The sequence below is a fragment of the Lissotriton helveticus genome, chromosome 5_1, assembly GCF_964261635.1.
Source record: "Lissotriton helveticus chromosome 5_1, aLisHel1.1, whole genome shotgun sequence".
NCBI lineage: Eukaryota > Metazoa > Chordata > Amphibia > Caudata > Salamandridae > Lissotriton > Lissotriton helveticus.
This window is the reverse complement of record NC_136065.1, coordinates 870,171,196-870,187,935: the sequence shown is the minus strand read 5'-3', so window position 1 is coordinate 870,187,935 and position 16,740 is coordinate 870,171,196.

Sequence of the window (16,740 nt, the reverse complement as noted above, 5' to 3'; positions counted from 1 at the left end):
GCTGCCAACACTTCCTGGTTTGGAGTGTTCACAACCAATGAGCAAGCAGATCGTACTCGGAAATGTACGCGTACGGTACTCGTTCGGTACTCGTACGGTATTCGTATCCCCGCACATTTTTGTAAAAATAAATACATTCGGGGGCTTTGAGGGTCCTTGTGGGATCCCCTGAGCAGGCCTAGGGGGTCAGGGTGTTTCTACCCTGCCCCCTTTTTGCGTTCTACACGTTTGTTTTTCTGCTTTCTTGTTCCTCGATCTACCGAACACAAGATGGCTGCCAACACTTCCTGGTTTGGAGTGTTCACAGCCAATGAGCATGCAGCTCGTACTCGGAAAGGTACGCGTACGGTACTCGTACCCCGCGATTTTTGTCAAAAACAAAATTGGGAGGGGCCTTGTGGGACTCCCTGAGCAGGGCTAGGGGGTCAGGGTGTTTCTACCCTGCCCCCTTTTTGCGTTCTAAACGTTTGGTTTTCTGCTTTCTTGTGCCTCGGTCTACCGAGCACAAGATGGCTGCCAACACTTTCTGGTTTGGAGTGTTCACAGCCAATGAGCATGCAGCTCGTACTCGGAAAGGTACGCATACGGTACTTGTACGGTACTCGTACCCCGTGATTTTTGTCCCCCAAAAAAATTTGGAGGGCCTTGAGGGTCCTTGTGGGATCCCCCGAGCAGGCCTAGGGGGTCAGGGTGTTTCTACCCTGCCCCCTTTTTGCGTTCTACACGTTTGTTTTTCTGCTTTCTTGTGCCTCAGTCTACCGAGCACAAGATGGCTGCCAACACTTCCTGGTTTGGAGTGTTCACAGCCAATGAGCATGCAGCTCGTAATCAGAAAGGTACGCATACAGTACTCGTACCCCGCGATTTTTGTCAGTCTACCGAGCACAAGATGGCTGCCAACACTTTCTGGTTTTGAGTGTTGACAGACAGTTGACAGCCAATTAGCATTCAGCTCGTGCTCGGGAAGGTACAGAGTACAGTAAGCTTACAGGAAGCTTACCGTACTCGTACGGTACTCGTACCCCGCGATTTATGTAAAAAAATACATCTCAGGGGGGGGCTTGGGGGTCCTTGTGGGACCCCCTGAGCAGGCCTAGGAGGTCAGGGTGTTTCTACCCTGTCCCCTTTTTGCGTTCTAAACGTTTGTTTTTCTGCTTTCTTGTACCTCGGTCTACCGAGCACAAGATGGCTGCCAACAGTTCCTGGTTTGGAGTGTTCACAGCCAATGAGCATGCAGCTCGTACTCGGAAAGGTACGCGTACGGTACTTGTACGGTACTCGTACCCCGTGATTTTTGTCCCCCCAAAAAATTTGGGGGGCCTTGAGGGTCCTTGTGGGACCCCCCGAGCAGGCCTAGGGGGTCAGGGTGTTTCTACCCCGCCCCCTTTATACGTTCTACACGTTTGTTTTTCTGCTTTCTTGTGCCTCGGTCTACCGAGCACAAGATGGCTGCCAACACTTCCTGGTTTGGAGTGTTCACAGCCAATTTATTTATTTATTTATTTATTTATTTATATTCTTGTATAGCCCCTGAATCAATCCCCTTAGGGATATCTCTGCGCTTGCGCTCCTATCAGAAAGACTCAATCATGATCATATACTGTTAGCAAAGTGTTTCTTAAGACTGAGTGAATAGGTAAGTTTTAAGATTTTTCCTGAAGGATTATAGATTGGTAATTTGCTTCAGCGTGGGGGGAAGTGAATTCCATAGGACGGGCCTTTATAGGAGAGGGCACGACCACCTTGTCTAGTTCTTCTATACCTTGGGACCTGAAGTAATTGGTGACTGCTGGAGCGTAAGGTGCGTCCAGGGGTGTATGGTACAAACTTTTCCTTCAGGTATCTGGGTCCTGAGCCAAACAGACATTTGTGAATTGTACAACACGTCTTAAATTCTATGCGTTGCCTTATCGGCAACCAGTGGAGCTGACGTAGAAGAGGACGAGAGGGGGTTCTAGGTTGAGCATTGAGGACCAGCCTCGCCACAGGATTCTGGACCACTTGCAATTTTTTTAGTTGTTCATCGTTGGCTGCAATAAGCAGGCCATTGCAGTAGTCCATCCTACTGATTACTAACGTCTGGACTAATGTTTTCCTGCAGTTATCGGGCAAGAATGGAAAGACACACCGTAGCAGCCCGATAACATGGAAACATGCTCCTGTAACTTGGTTGGTGTGTTCCTTGAGCAGGAGTGCTTGATCCAGACGTACTCCAAGATTTTTGACAGCTTGTTTCGGGCTGGGGACAGGTCCCAACTTCAAGGGCCACCATTCTGGGGACCATAGGAGAGTAGCCCTACCGAACAACATGACTTCTGTCTTGGCTACATTACATTGGAGGCAATTTCGTGCCATCCAATCTGGCACTGCTCTCATCCCATCTGCAAAAGATTTTTGAATTGCGGGCGTGAGGGTCTGAAAGGGGAATAAGAGTTGGGTGTCGTCGGCATACGACACCGGGGTGAACCCATATTTTCTTACAATGTCTGCCAAGGGGGCCACATACACGTTAAAAAGCGTGGGGCTTAGACATGAGCCCTGTGGCACTCCCTTGGTGAGCTCCCTTAGAATGGAATTATGGGAGCCCAACTTTACTCCTTGTAGATGACCCGAAAGAAAGCTTTCCAGCCAGGACAGAGCCACACCTCCTATGCCCATCTCCTTCAGACGACGAGAAGTATTTCATGTGACACCGTGTCGAAGGCAGCGGATAAATCCAACAGCACCAGAATCGTTGATCCCCTCCATCCAGTGACATCCTGATGTTATTGGTCACTGAGATGAGGGCCGACTCGGTGCTGTGATTGGGCCTGAATCCAGATTGAGAGTGGTCCAGGCCCTCCGCTGTCTCGATGTAATTTGACAAATGGGTGTTCACATGCCTCTCGGTCATTTTGCTGAGGTATGGCAGGAGGGAGATGGGTCGGAGGTTGGAAAGGTCCGTCCATGAAAGCGTGGCATTCTTCCGGATGGGGTTCACCACCGCTTTTTTCCATTCCCCGGGCACGTGTCCTTCCCTGAGGGAATGGTTTATTATATCTTGGATTTGTGGTCCAAGAAGAGTACTCAGGGGGGCCATCATTTTAGCTGGTAGGAAGTCTTCGGGGGATCCTGACTTTATGTGGCTGATGAGGGACGTAAGGTCTGATTCACCGACTGGTGGAAAGGTTGTCAAGGAGACAATTCTTTGTATAGGTGAGGAGATGGAAGCACAGATACTCCTTTGATGGCCAGGAGCCTCTAAGATTTTCTCATAAATCAAGTTGATTTTGTTTTCAAAAAACAAAGAAATGTCATCGCATAAGGATTGGGAGAAGTCGTCTGGACTATCGCAAGCTGTCGGTTTTACAAATGCTTGTAGTATTTTATATAATTCCTTAGAGGAATTGCCCGCCTCTGTGAGTTGCTGTGTGAGGCTATTCTTCCGCGCCAACTTTATGTTTTTATAATAATTGGACTGAGCTTCACGGTGTGCTCTACTATTTTCTTCTGTGCGTGCTTTCCTCCATCTTTTCTCTATCTTCCTACAGCCCTGCTTCTCTGCTCTCAATGCCTCGGTGTACCATTTTTCTTGTTTACTTACAGGAAATTGTTTATGCAGCTTCAAGGGGGCCAGTTTATCTATTGCTGCAGTTATAGAATCATTAAATTTAGCTAGGACACCTTCCACATCATCTGTTGACATAAGGTTGGGCCTTTTCCAGACCCTCTGTAACTCCTCCACTGTTACCTTGTGCCACTGTCGACGCCATACTGGTGGGAGAATGTTCTTTTTAGGACGTTTATCCACTTCCAATAGGCAGAATTCTAGCAAGAAATGATCTGACCAATCTAGCTGGGTGGTGGATTGGCACTGAATTTTGGTGCAGTTAGAGAAGAGCAGGTCTAGAGAATGGCCTCCTTCATGTGTAGGTCCGTTGTTCTGCAACTCCAGACCTAAAGTGGACAGGTCAGCGAGTAAGGACTTAGTTTCAGGAAGCTCTAAGATATCTATATGAGTGTTAAAATCGCCAAGGAGCAGAAAATCTTCATTGACTCTAAGGTGAGGAGCTAAAAGCTCCAGAAGCGAAAGAGGAAAACCTGAACTACGTCTTGGTGGGCGATAAACTAACGCTCCCTTACAGGATACTCTTGTGGTAGTGATGATTCTCAAAACAATTGTTTCTAATTGTGGACTACATTTTTGTTCTAAAACAGTAACTTTCAAATGATCTTTATATACGATGGCTATACCACCGCCTACTTTATCTGGATGATCCATATTTAAAAACCTATACCCTTGGGGGACCCCTAAAGCTATAGCAGGTGTTGTGTGGGGTTTGAGCCAGGTCTCTGTAAAAAAAAACAAATCGGGTTGTAGTGTATGTAACAAATCCCATATTTGTAATTGGTGCTTGGACATAGAGCGAACATTTAAAAGTAAGCACTTTATCCCTTTTGTTGGTGCATTTGTTACCTTACAAGTAGTGTTTAAGTAAGATGCTTGAAATTGGCATTTAAGACAAGAAAAATGAGCATGCAGCTTGTACTCGGAAAGGTACGCGTACAGTACTCGTACCCCGTGATTTTTGTCAAAAAAAAAAATTGGGGGGGGGCCTTGGGGGTCCTTGTGGGACCCGCTGAGCAGGCCTAGGGGGTCAGGGTGTTTCTACCCTGCCCCCTTTTTGCGTTCTACACGTTTGTTTTTGTGCTTTCTTGTGCCTCAGTCTACCGAGGCACAGAATGGCTGCCAACACTTTCTGGTTTTGAGTGTTGGCAGACAGTTGACAGCCAATTAGCATTCAGCTCGTGCTCGGGAAGGTACAGAGTACAGTAAGCTTACAGTAAGCTTACCGTACTCGTACGGTACTCGTACCCCGCGATTTATGTCAAAAAAATAAATTTGATGGGGGGGTTTGGGGGTCCTTGTGGGACCCCCTGAGCAGGCCTAGGGGGTCAGGGTATTTCTACCCTGCCCCCTTTTTGCGTTCTACACGTTTGTTTTTCTACTTTCTTGTGCCTCAGTCTACCGAGGCACAAGATGGCTGCCAAAACTTTCAGGTTTAGAGTGTTGACAGACAGTTGACAGCCAATTAGCATTCTGCTCGTGCTCGGGAAGGTACAGAGTACAGTAAGCTTACAGTAAGCTTACCGTATGCACCTCTAGATATACTTATGATTTTACTTTTGATTTTCTCAGGAACTACTGAATGGATTTACACCATTTAACAAAAAGGCTTATCTGCGTAAAGAACTCTACCTTTTTGCCAAGTTTGGTGTAATTCCTTTCAGCCGTTCGGGCTGTAGCCCTGGCTAAAGGTCCTATGGGAAATTGCATGGGAAAAACACGTTTTGGGACCCCCCTTTTTTCTCAGCCCCCACTTCACGAATCACCCCCAGACTTTCAGGGAAGGAGCGGAGCGGAGCAGGCCATCTTCTTGGAGAAATTCGCGAAGATTCGTCCATACGGCACCAAAGTTATTCCAAATAGAATGTTGCGGATTTCCTATGGAAACTAGGTTTTAATTATAACTACCCACTGGCGACCGCCAGTAGGTAATATATATATTTATTTATTTATTTATTTATTTTTTGAGTTTTAAATAGCGCGAACCAGACCCACGCTAGGGTATCAGAGCGCTTTACATAGGGCGTACGGAGAAACAACGAAAATGGGAACATTCAAAATAAGTAACATGGAGTAACAACAATGCGAAAGTTTAATCTGAAAGACATTTCAAAGTTCATTCGAGTTTTTTTCTGATGTGAGGTGGAAGGGAGTTCCAAATTCTTGGGGCTGCCCCCGAGAATGCTCTGTTGGAGGTTTTAGACTTTTTGAAACGTGAGGGTTTCAGAAGTAGATTATTCCCACTCCTAGAATGTCTGTTTCCTCCAGATAGGCTGAGTTTTTGAGCTAAGTACTGAGGGGTGTTGTGGTACAGCGCCTTGTGTGTGATGCAAGCCATCTTTAGGTGAATTTGAGAATCGTAGGGTAGCCAGTTGAGTGCTTTCAGGTGTGACGATATGTGGTCAAATTTCCTGGATCCTGTTATAAGTCTTGCTGCAGCATTAAGACAGGCTTTTAGAGGAGCGGTTGAAAGTTTGGGAAGTCCCGCGAGGGTGGAACGACCGTACTCAAGTCTGGAAATAACTAAGGATTGGACAGCAGCTTTGAGGTGGGGATTTCAGCGATACTAGAAAGCAGCACTAAAAATTGTCATCACTCACCAAAGGGAAACATTCAAATGGCTACTAATGCACTACGAAAACCAGCATGCTTTTAGGTAACAACCAGCCTCTTAAGGCGACCACGAGAGGGCGAACATCCTTAAAGGAGCGAGCATGGCTAGTGCATTGTTCAGCCGGTGTGATGCTGTGGCTTCCTCCCTTGAAAAAGGTCGATGTTCGTCCAAAATGCATCGGGAACACTACGGAATTTGCCAGCGCTGCAACACGCAATAAAGTGCCTCTAATCTTGCTGAAATGTGTGCGGCTCATTTCCCTTTCCACTCGAGAGGCTGTGTACAATATATATATTGAATACCGGTGAGCAAGGCGGCGGAGCCCGCCGAAACGCGTATGGTGTTTTTTGGAGGCACAGCACGTTGCACTTAAAACTGAAATGAAAAAATAAAATATTACCTGCAACTGAAGAAACTTGAAGAGTCCGTTTCTCTGTTTGTTGCCGAGGGTGAGCACTGTGGAGTTTGGAGCGAGATATATATATATATATATATATATATATATATATATATATATGACTGGAACTTCGGTACTCAGTAGAAGCCAAATAACGAAGACGGACCCAATGAGAGTATTTCAAGCGTCTTTATTTCACACTGTGCACCCTCACGATCGCCATGACGCGTTTCGGGCCCTGGAGCCCTTGATCACATGACGTGGTCAAATTGCACCCTGTGATTTGTAGTGCCGGTCTGGTCACATGGTCCCAAGCCTATAGAAATAGAGAAAATACTTCAGCCTGGACCAGACTAAGTAACCAATATCTTTTATACACCCCCAATTGTCACAATTAATAAGCGACAAACAATACTATCAAATGTGCAAATTTGCGCAATAAATATGATGGAACAATATTTACTATTTACAAATGTGCAAAAATCGCCAATATTACTATGTACAAATAATCACAGTGGATAAAATATGTACAATCACATTCTGTGCAATATTGAGCAAACGTATAAAATGCTTTGTGCAAAATTTACAACAGAAGGGGTTTGATTAATACTGCCCAAGTGGGCATTGGTTAAAAATTTCATCTGGACCACTGCGTCTACACTGCTTGGGTATTCATGTTGGCACCAGCACTATTGAAAAGAAATATGTGATATCCCAACTGTGTTTGATGTATTATATAATCTTAAAATCCGGCAAAAATCAATAAAAAATTAATTAAAAGTTAATTAAGAATAGCCTATTCAGAAATCTTGCGTCTCATTTTTCACTAAACAATCTCAAGACTCAATGTGCAAGCAAGTATACAAATCTTCTGTTGCTTTCAGTCCATTCGGAGCCTTAGTATCTAATTCAAGGATGTACCGGGTTTCTAGTATGCGCAGACGGGCTTCCCTATTCCCCCCTCTGCGTAAGGGCTCCACCATATCAATAGCAAAATATTTCAAGCAGTTGACATCCCCTTTATGGCAGAGATTGACATGCCTCGCTACTGGGTAAGCCTCATCTTTGTTCACAACTGCCCTCATATGCTGCAATATGCACTTGTGGACCTGTAGTTTAGTACTACCAACGTAGCAAAGTCCACAAACACATTCCAAGACATAGATGACAAAGTCTGATTTGCAAGTGATTTTCTTAGTAATGGGGAGTTCTCTCTCACTGAATGGGGAATAGTAGGTAATTTTACTCTTGCCTATGGTGCACGCTTTGCATACTGCGCATTTCAAGAATCCCTTGCTTTTCCCTAGCCAGTTGCCTCGAGCTGGTACCTCCGGGCTACTACTGACTAGCATGTCGCTCATGGATCTGGCACGGCTATAAGTAATCGCCGGGCATATAGACATGGTTTTCCCAATCACAGGATCACCTGTAATTATATGCCAGTTTTTCCTCACCATCCTCTGAAGCTGTCTATGCTGGCAGCTATAACCAAGAATAAATCTTGGTTGGTCCACCTTCGCATCAGTCACTATTGTATCTACCCCCATAGATGTTTTTGGAGATAGTGTTATTTTATTTGCCCTTTCCATGGCCTTAGACACTATATTTTCAGAATAGCCCCTTTGTAGGAACCGTATCTTGCTTTTTTTCTGTGCTTCAAAACAGTCTTCATCGGTGCTACAAATTCTTCTGATCCTCAGCATCTCCCCGTAAGGGATGCTGCGGATCAGGTGGTTGGGGTGCTGACTAGAGGCATGGAGGATGGTGTTACCTGCAGTCTCCTTCCGATGCAATTTTGTCTGCAGTTCCCCCTTATCTATAAAAACCTCCACGTCAAGGAAATTTACTTTCCTATCACTGATGGTACCTGTGAAATGCAGATTCAGTTCATTCTGATTGATTTCTCCAATGAACTGTTCTGCCTCACTAGCAGTCCCCTTCCAAATGATGAAAAGATCATCGATAAACCTGTACCACACTAGCACCTTGCCACTCATGACCTCTTTGAAGGCATTGCCTAGGACCTGCTCCTCCCATAGCCCCATGTGCAAACATGAGTAACTAGGGGAGAAGCAGGCCCCCATTGCCACTCCTCGCAATTGCTGGAACATTTGACTTTGAAACGTGAAATAATTGTTGTAAAGACACATTTCCAACATCTCCACAAGCATGTTATTATGTTCCAGCATACATATGGGCCTTCTGCCAAGATAATGTCTTACTGCTCTCACTCCATCCACATGATTGATACTTGTGTACAGAGCAGTGACATCAAGTGTGATCAACAAATACCCTGGACTCCACACTACTGTTTTTAATTTCTGCAGAAAGTCCATAGTGTCCCTGATGTATGAGGGCAAGGATTTCATATGATCTTGAAGGAAGTGATCGATGTATCTGGACACCTTTTCAAATATATATATATATTACCTACTGGCGGTCGCCAGTAGGTATATATAGTTAGGATTTTTTCTCTATGGGATTTTTGAAAATTCTATGTCTAATAACTTTGGCGTTTGTGGACGGAATTGGCTGAAATTTTCTGGAAAATGGAACATTTTGTTTCTGAGCAGCCCCTGGAAATTTGGGGGGGTTCGTCAAGGGGGGGCCGAGAAAAAAGGGGGGTCCCAAAACGTGTTTTTAACATTGAGTTTTCCATAGGGCGGTTGGCCTCACTTTTAGCCCGAACGGCTAAATGGATTTCCACGAAACATGGCAAAATTGTAGGGACTGGTAGCCCGATGTGCCTTTGCTAGGTCTCAATATATGTGCTTCAGTGGATTTTGAGAAATTAACGTTTAAAAAAAGATATATATCTGTAAGCGCGCTCTGGGCAGCGCTCCGGTTCTCGGACTTTACGCGTAACGGAACTTCGCGAAGCAAAGCTGATTGGCTCTCCGGTGTCTGTCAACATTCTAAACAGTCCGGAGCGGCCGCCATCTTGTCTCTCGGTAGGATCGAGAGACAAGAGGAGGCCAAAACAAAGGGGGAAATGACCATAAGGGGGCATAGTAGATCCTCCCTGACCCCCTAGGTTTAATGTGGAGGCTTTAAAAGGGCCCCGCGGGGCAAAAAAAAAAAAAAAATGTTTTTTTTTTTTTTGCGTAGGTAGTGCCCGGTTCGCGAACCGGGAAGCGTTCTGGGCAGCGTACTATAAGGAAAAAAGAATGATAGACTTTTCAAATACTGTATGTTAATTGATTGTTGGTTTTGTTGATTATTTTTTAATTTTTTTATTTTTTAAGCAATTATTTATTATTGTGATTGTGTTTCAAAATTTAATAACATTTCTAACATTTAACTAGTTTATGAATTACATATAAAAATGATTAAAGACTCAAACAATTTTTTAATATTACATACAATTTTATTTTTCGGATTGTTTTTCAAAATTTAATAGAACGTCTAGCATTTGACTGTCCGATATGTCCTCTTGTTGAGTGAACATAAGTTCCCACATTTGACCGTCATCATAATGAAGTAAATGATCCACAGATTCTACACATTGAACTAATTAATGGTCCCGTGATTCATCCATGAAATCTGAGTCATCATTGTCCTCAATATCTTTTTCTGTGTTGTTCTCCAGAACAATTTCGAAGGAAACATTCTGCTCACCTTCCATTTTATTGCTGTAATTTGCATAAAAAATAAATATATCAGTAGAGATAGGGCACTGTTGGGTTTAAGTTCAGACAGGTACTTGTGAGTTTATAACAGAGAAGTAATCTATGGGCACTGTATGGTTTCAGGCGTGAAGTAGTACTATTAAAAAGTGCCTGTGAAGAAGCCTAAGTAAATTCATAATTATACCACAGAAACCTAAATCAATCCATAATTATAATAAAGAAGCCTTTCTCAATGTCTAACTCTTACAGAGGGATAGTATATAACTATCTGAAAATGTTTTCAAATGTATAAAATAATATCTCACCTTCTAAAAAGAAGTTTAAGTTGTGAGTGAAAATGATCTTGCAATGTAGTTCAGGAAGTAGTAGTCAAAATGGCTGTGTTTCTCTCTCTTCCTTTATATATATTCAGGTACATAGCCAATCAAATGTCAGGTAAAACAAGTAGAAAATGAAAGTAACATTTTAATTGGTTGTCAATTCCAACACTTCAGATGTGTTTTGTGAAGTAATTTACCTAAGGGTATTTAGAGAGGTCTACAGGCTAAATGGTTAAATGGAATTTCAATCAAATTTGTGAAAATGGTAGGCATTGGTATGTAGTATGAGCTAATCTATATTTGGTGAAATTGTCTCCAGTCGCTTTTCTGTAAACTACTTTCCCACCTTTTTTGATGGTGCGCTTCCCAGGGAGCGACCCGGTACGCGAACTGGTGAGCGCCCCGGTTCGCGAACCTTAAGCGTTACGGGAGTCCACCATTTTGTGTTTCGGTCGAATTAAGATACAAGATGGAGGGCAAATAATGTTCAGAATGGGTAGAAGGGGGCACGGTAGACTTATCTTGACCCCCTAGGTTTTCTGAGGGTGGCTGAGGAGGCCCATATGTGCGAAAAAAAACAACATTTTTTAAAAAATTTAGCGAGGTTAGCCCCCGGTTCGCGTACCGGGAAGCGCCCCAGGGAGCGTACTTTGTTGAAAATTAGTGAAAAAAGTTAGAGTAAAATAATAATTGTGAGTGATCAGATTTAGGGTAGCTCTGAGAAGAGCTTTTGGGTTTATGGTACATTTAGGTACTTATAAGTAGGTACCAATGCACAGTCTTAAATTCAGAATGAAAATTCTGTTGCCCTCATCTGAGAAGTGAACTCCATCTCCTCTGTAGATATCTTGCATGTAGTAACGCAAGTTATTGTTGTACAGGGAGCCCATTCCATGGTCTCTCATGTAAGCTGAAACAGATTTGTTTACATGCTTCCTCGACTTCTCAATTTGTGGACAAAATTGGTTTGACCACCTCCATTTCTGTCTTTGGCATATATTTGAATATACCAAGGCAGTCTGAGGAAAAAGTGCCATCAATTGCTCAAAGGTGTCCTTTAAAAGCATTTCCAGACCTACCCCAGTCAAAGTGCCCAAATCATTACCTCCACAGTGCACAATTAACAGGTCAGGTTTTGGCAAATGCATAAAGGTTTTCATCAATGGTATCAATTGGTGACATTTTAATCCTCTGTGGCCAAACCACTTAATTTCCACATCTTGTAAATTGAGGTTAGGTAAATTCCTGTTCTCAGCATACCTCTGAGCCCAATAGATGTAACTATGTCCAACAATCCAGACAGAAAACATGGTGAGAGAAGGTTCTCCTGCAGTCAGATGAAGTGTGGCAATGAAATGGCAGTTGAAAAAATAAGAGTTTAAAATGAAAAAAACTGTGGAGTTTCTGTGTTAATGAAGCAGTAACAGTGATTGGTGGATTTTGATTGCTGAAAACAGAAAGTTAGGGTGCATGGATGAGTTGTTTGAAAGATGTATTTTGAGTGGTCAAGAAAAAATCATTAAATGAAAGAATGCACTGGATATGAGGTGCACTGAGAGTTCAGAGTTCAATTGCAACATTGTTGTGTGAACTTGCAAACACCAGAAGTCTTCCAAGAGGTGGTTGCCATGCAGAAAAGGCATGAAATGGCAGAGGGGGGAAGGGTTTTCATTTGAAAAAAAGTGAGGGAAGAGTTTTGATTGGGTGACATGAGAGATATGTGTGAAGAATTACAGCATTTCTGTGCTTTTGATAGCTGCAGACTCTGGAGTGCATACCTTTTGCTCTGCTGAAGACAAATTGGTGTGTTTCTGAGACTGTTTTGAAACTCAAAGTATTTGCTAAGGTGAGAAAAGATTTCTTTAATTTAGATAGAGAATAGTGTGCTTTAAGGAGAAAATTATGAAGAAAGTTGTGTTCTTCAAATGTTGCTTTGTCTCAAGTGTTTTACAAATAGATTTTGTTTCTTTGAGAAAATGTAATTGGAGAAAATGTGAAGTATTAGTACTGACAGGGTGTTATTGTGCATAGGAGCTGTGGAGTCTTTTCAAATTATGATTTGAAAATCGTTTTTGAGGAAAATGAATGGTTATAATATTTATGACAAGGACATAATGGTGTATGCTTCATTATAAGGCAATTGAGTGTCTCTGTGTTATTTTTCCCATTTTAATGTAAGACCTTTCTCTGTGGAGCATATTGCTTGTAAATATCCTCCCACCTGTGCATGGCAAATTTAGATTTTGAATGATTGTGTTACATAGCTATGTTAAAAGTGACCCAACCATGCTGCAAAGGCAATCAAAAAACGCTTTCATGTGTCTTAAGGACATTTTAAGTCATTTCCCTATGTGCAGTGTTTTCAAATTATGATTTGAAAATCGTTTTTGGGGAAAAGGAATGGTTTGTAAATTTATGACAAGGATATAATGGTGTATGCTTCTTTATAAGGCATTTCAGTGTCTCTGATGTCATTTTTCCCATATTACATTAAAAGACTTTTCCCCGTGGGGCACATTCCTTGTAAATATGGTCCCACCTGTGCATGGTAAATTTAGATTTTGACTGTTTGAGTTACATAGCCATGTTAAAAGTGACCCAAAAAACACTTTCATGTGTCTTAAGGACATTTTAAGTCATTTCCCCCCGGGTGCAGTGTTTTCAAATTATGACTTGAAAATCGTTTTTGACGTAAAGGAATGTTGTTAAAATTTATGTGCGCCATATGCCCCCAAATTTCTTTTTCAGGGGTGCAGCAGGGTGTACTTGAGACACCCCTGCACCTTTGGAAAAATTCCTAATTTGCGATGAGCTAATTGCTAATCGCAAATTGCACCTTCATTCCTATGGGCCTCCTGGCCCATGGAAATGAATGGGTAATTTGCAATTAGCAATTTGCTCATTGCAAATTAGGAATGGTAAAGAATCGCTATTTATTCCTTAAAATTCGCTATTTTGGAAATGCAAAATAGTTTGATGATACATATGGCGGTTCATCTCTAACAAGATAAGAAGCTTAGGGATACATTTATGATGACTGGCGCAATGAAGTGGACATCACTTACTTCATTGGTAGAGCTTTACATGTATTATCTCCTCTGTATTCTTCTTCAAGCGTAACTTTCATCTGCAATCCTGAGTAGGCCTCACCTTAAACAAACCTCTGGATAGGGCACACCTTATCGTCATCCTGAATTAATCATTTAAAATGCAAGGGACAGATTTATGATAGGTGTATGCCTCTTTTGCGCCACTGTGCGTCACTTTTGTGATGCAGCGGCGGTGCAAAAGATTTGCTATGAGGCGACAAAATTACAAATTGATGCATTTAGGCAGATGTGTCATGGTGTAAAAAACACCGTGCCACATGAAACTGATGCAGCAGTGATGCAAAAGATGCACCATGTTGCAAGACAGGCCTCACTTGGGGCCATATGTATGAAGCTAATTAGCATTTGCAAAGGTCGAAGTTCTGTGAATTTTGGCCTTTGCGAATGCTAATTAGACAAATGGTATGTATCAAACAAGTTTGATGCAAAATAAGGAATAGCAAAATTGGCTATTCTTTATTTTGCGATTGCACTGAAGGATTTGCAAATTTTGTGATTTCTTAAGTGCAATGTATCAAACAAAAAATATGCAAAAAATGCCATTAAGGATTTGCAAATTACCACCAACTTCTAGTTGGTGGTAATTTGCGAATTCTTTTCAAAAAACTTTTTTTCCAAAAAACAAAAGGTGCCATATGACGCCCATACATGCCCTTAGGGCATGTATGTGCGCCATATGCCCCCAAATTTCTTTTTGAGGGGTGCAGCAGGGTGTTCTTGAGACACCCCTGCACCCTTGGAAAAATTCCTAATTTGCGATGAGCTAATTGCTAATCGCAAATTGCACCTTCATTCCTATGGGCCTCCTGGCCCATGGAAAAGAATGGGTAATTTGCAATTAGCAATTTGCTCATTGCAAATTAGGAATGGTAAAGAATCGCTATTTATTCCTTAAAATTCGCTATTTAGGAAATGCAAAATAGTTTGATGATACATATGGCGGTTCATCTGTAACAAGATAAGAAGCGTAGGGATACATTTATGATGACTGGCGCAATGAAGTGGACATTACTTACTTCATTGGTAGGCCTTTACATGTATTATCTCCTCTGTATTCTTCATCAAGCGTAACTTTAATCTGCAATCCTGAGTAGGCCTCACCTTAAACAAACCTCTGGATAGGCCACACCTTATCGTCATCCTGAATTAATCATTTAAAATGCTAGGGACAGATTTATGATAGGTGTATGCCTCTTTTGCGCCACTAACAAAACACTGCCCACGGGGAAATGACTTAAAATGTCCTTAAGACACATGAAAGTGTTTTTTTTAAGCCTTTGCAACTTTTTTGGGTCACTTTTAACATGGCTATGTAACTCAAACAGTCAAAATCTAAATTTACCATGCACAGGTGGGAGCATATTTACAAGGAATGTGCTCCACGGGGAAAGGTCTTTTAATGTAATATGGGAAAAATGACATCAGAGACACTGAAATGCCTTATAAAGAAGCATACACCATTATGTCCTTGTCATAAATTTACAAACCATTCCTTTTCCCTAAAAACGATTTTCAAATCATAATTGGAAAACACTGTACATGGGGAAATGACTTAAAATGTCATTAATTCAAAATTTGCTATTCCTTATTTTGCGATTGCATTGAAGGATTTGCAAATTTTGCGATTCCTTAAATGCAATGTATCAAACAAAAAATATGCAAAAAATGCCATTAAGGATTTGCAAATTACCACCAACTTCTAGTTGGTGGTAATTTGCGAATTCTTTTCAAAAAGCTTTTTTTCCAAAAAACAAAAGGTGACATATGACGCCCATACATGCCCTTAGGGCATGTATGTGCGCCATATGCCCCCAAATTTCTTTTTCAGGTGTGCAGCAGGGTGTTCTTGAGACACCCCTGCACCCTTGGAAAAATTCCTAATTTGCGATGAGCTAATTGCTAATCGCAAATTGCACCTTCATTCCTATGGGCCTCCTGGCCCATGCAAATGAATGGGTAATTTGCAATTAGCAATTTGCTCATTGCAAATTAGGAATGGTAAAGAATCGCTATTTATTCCTTAAAATTCGCTATTTAGGAAATGCAAAATAGTTTGATGATACATATGGCGGTTCATCTGTAACAAGATAAGAAGCTTAGGGATACATTTATGATGACTGGCGCAATGAAGTGGACATTACTTACTTCATTGGTAGGCCTTTACATGTATTATCTCCTCTGTATTCTTCATCAAGCGTAACTTTAATCTGCAATCCTGAGTAGGCCTCACCTTAAACAAACCTCTGGATAGGCCACACCTTATCGTCATCCTGAATTAATCATTTAAAATGCTAGGGACAGATTTATGATAGGTGTATGCCTCTTTTGCGCCACTGTGCGTCACTTTTGTGATGCAGCGGTGGTGCAAAAGATTTGCTATGAGGCGACAAAATTACAAATTGATGCATTTAGGCAGATGTGTCATGGTGTAAAAAAAACGTGCCACATGAAACCGATGCAGCAGTGATGCAAAAGATGCACCATGTTGCAAGACAGGCCTCACTTGGGGCCATATGTATCAAGCTAATTACCATTCGGAAAGGTCAAAATTCTGCGAATTTCGGCCTTTGCGAATGCTAATTAGACAAATGGTATGTATCAAACAAGTTTGATGCAAAATAAGGAATAGCAAAATTTGCTATTACTTATTTTGCGAATGCACTGAAGGATTTGCAAATTTTGCGATTCCTTAAATGCAATCTATCAAACAAAAAACATGCAAAAAATGCCATTAAGGATTTGCAAACTACCACCAACTTCTAGTTGGTGGTAATTTGCGAATTCTTTTCAAAAAGCTTTTTTTCCAAAAAACAAAAGGTGCCATATGACGCCCATACATGCCCTTAGGGCATGTATGTGCGCCATATGCCCCCAAATTTCTTTTTCAGGGGTGCAGCAGGGTGTTCTTGAGACACCCCTGCACCTTTGGAAAAATTCCTAATTTGTGATGAGCTAATTGCTAATCGCAAATTGCACCTTCATTCCTATGGGCCTCCTGGCCCATGGAAATGAATGGGTAATTTGCAATTAGCAATTTGCTCATCGCAAATTAAGAATGGTAAA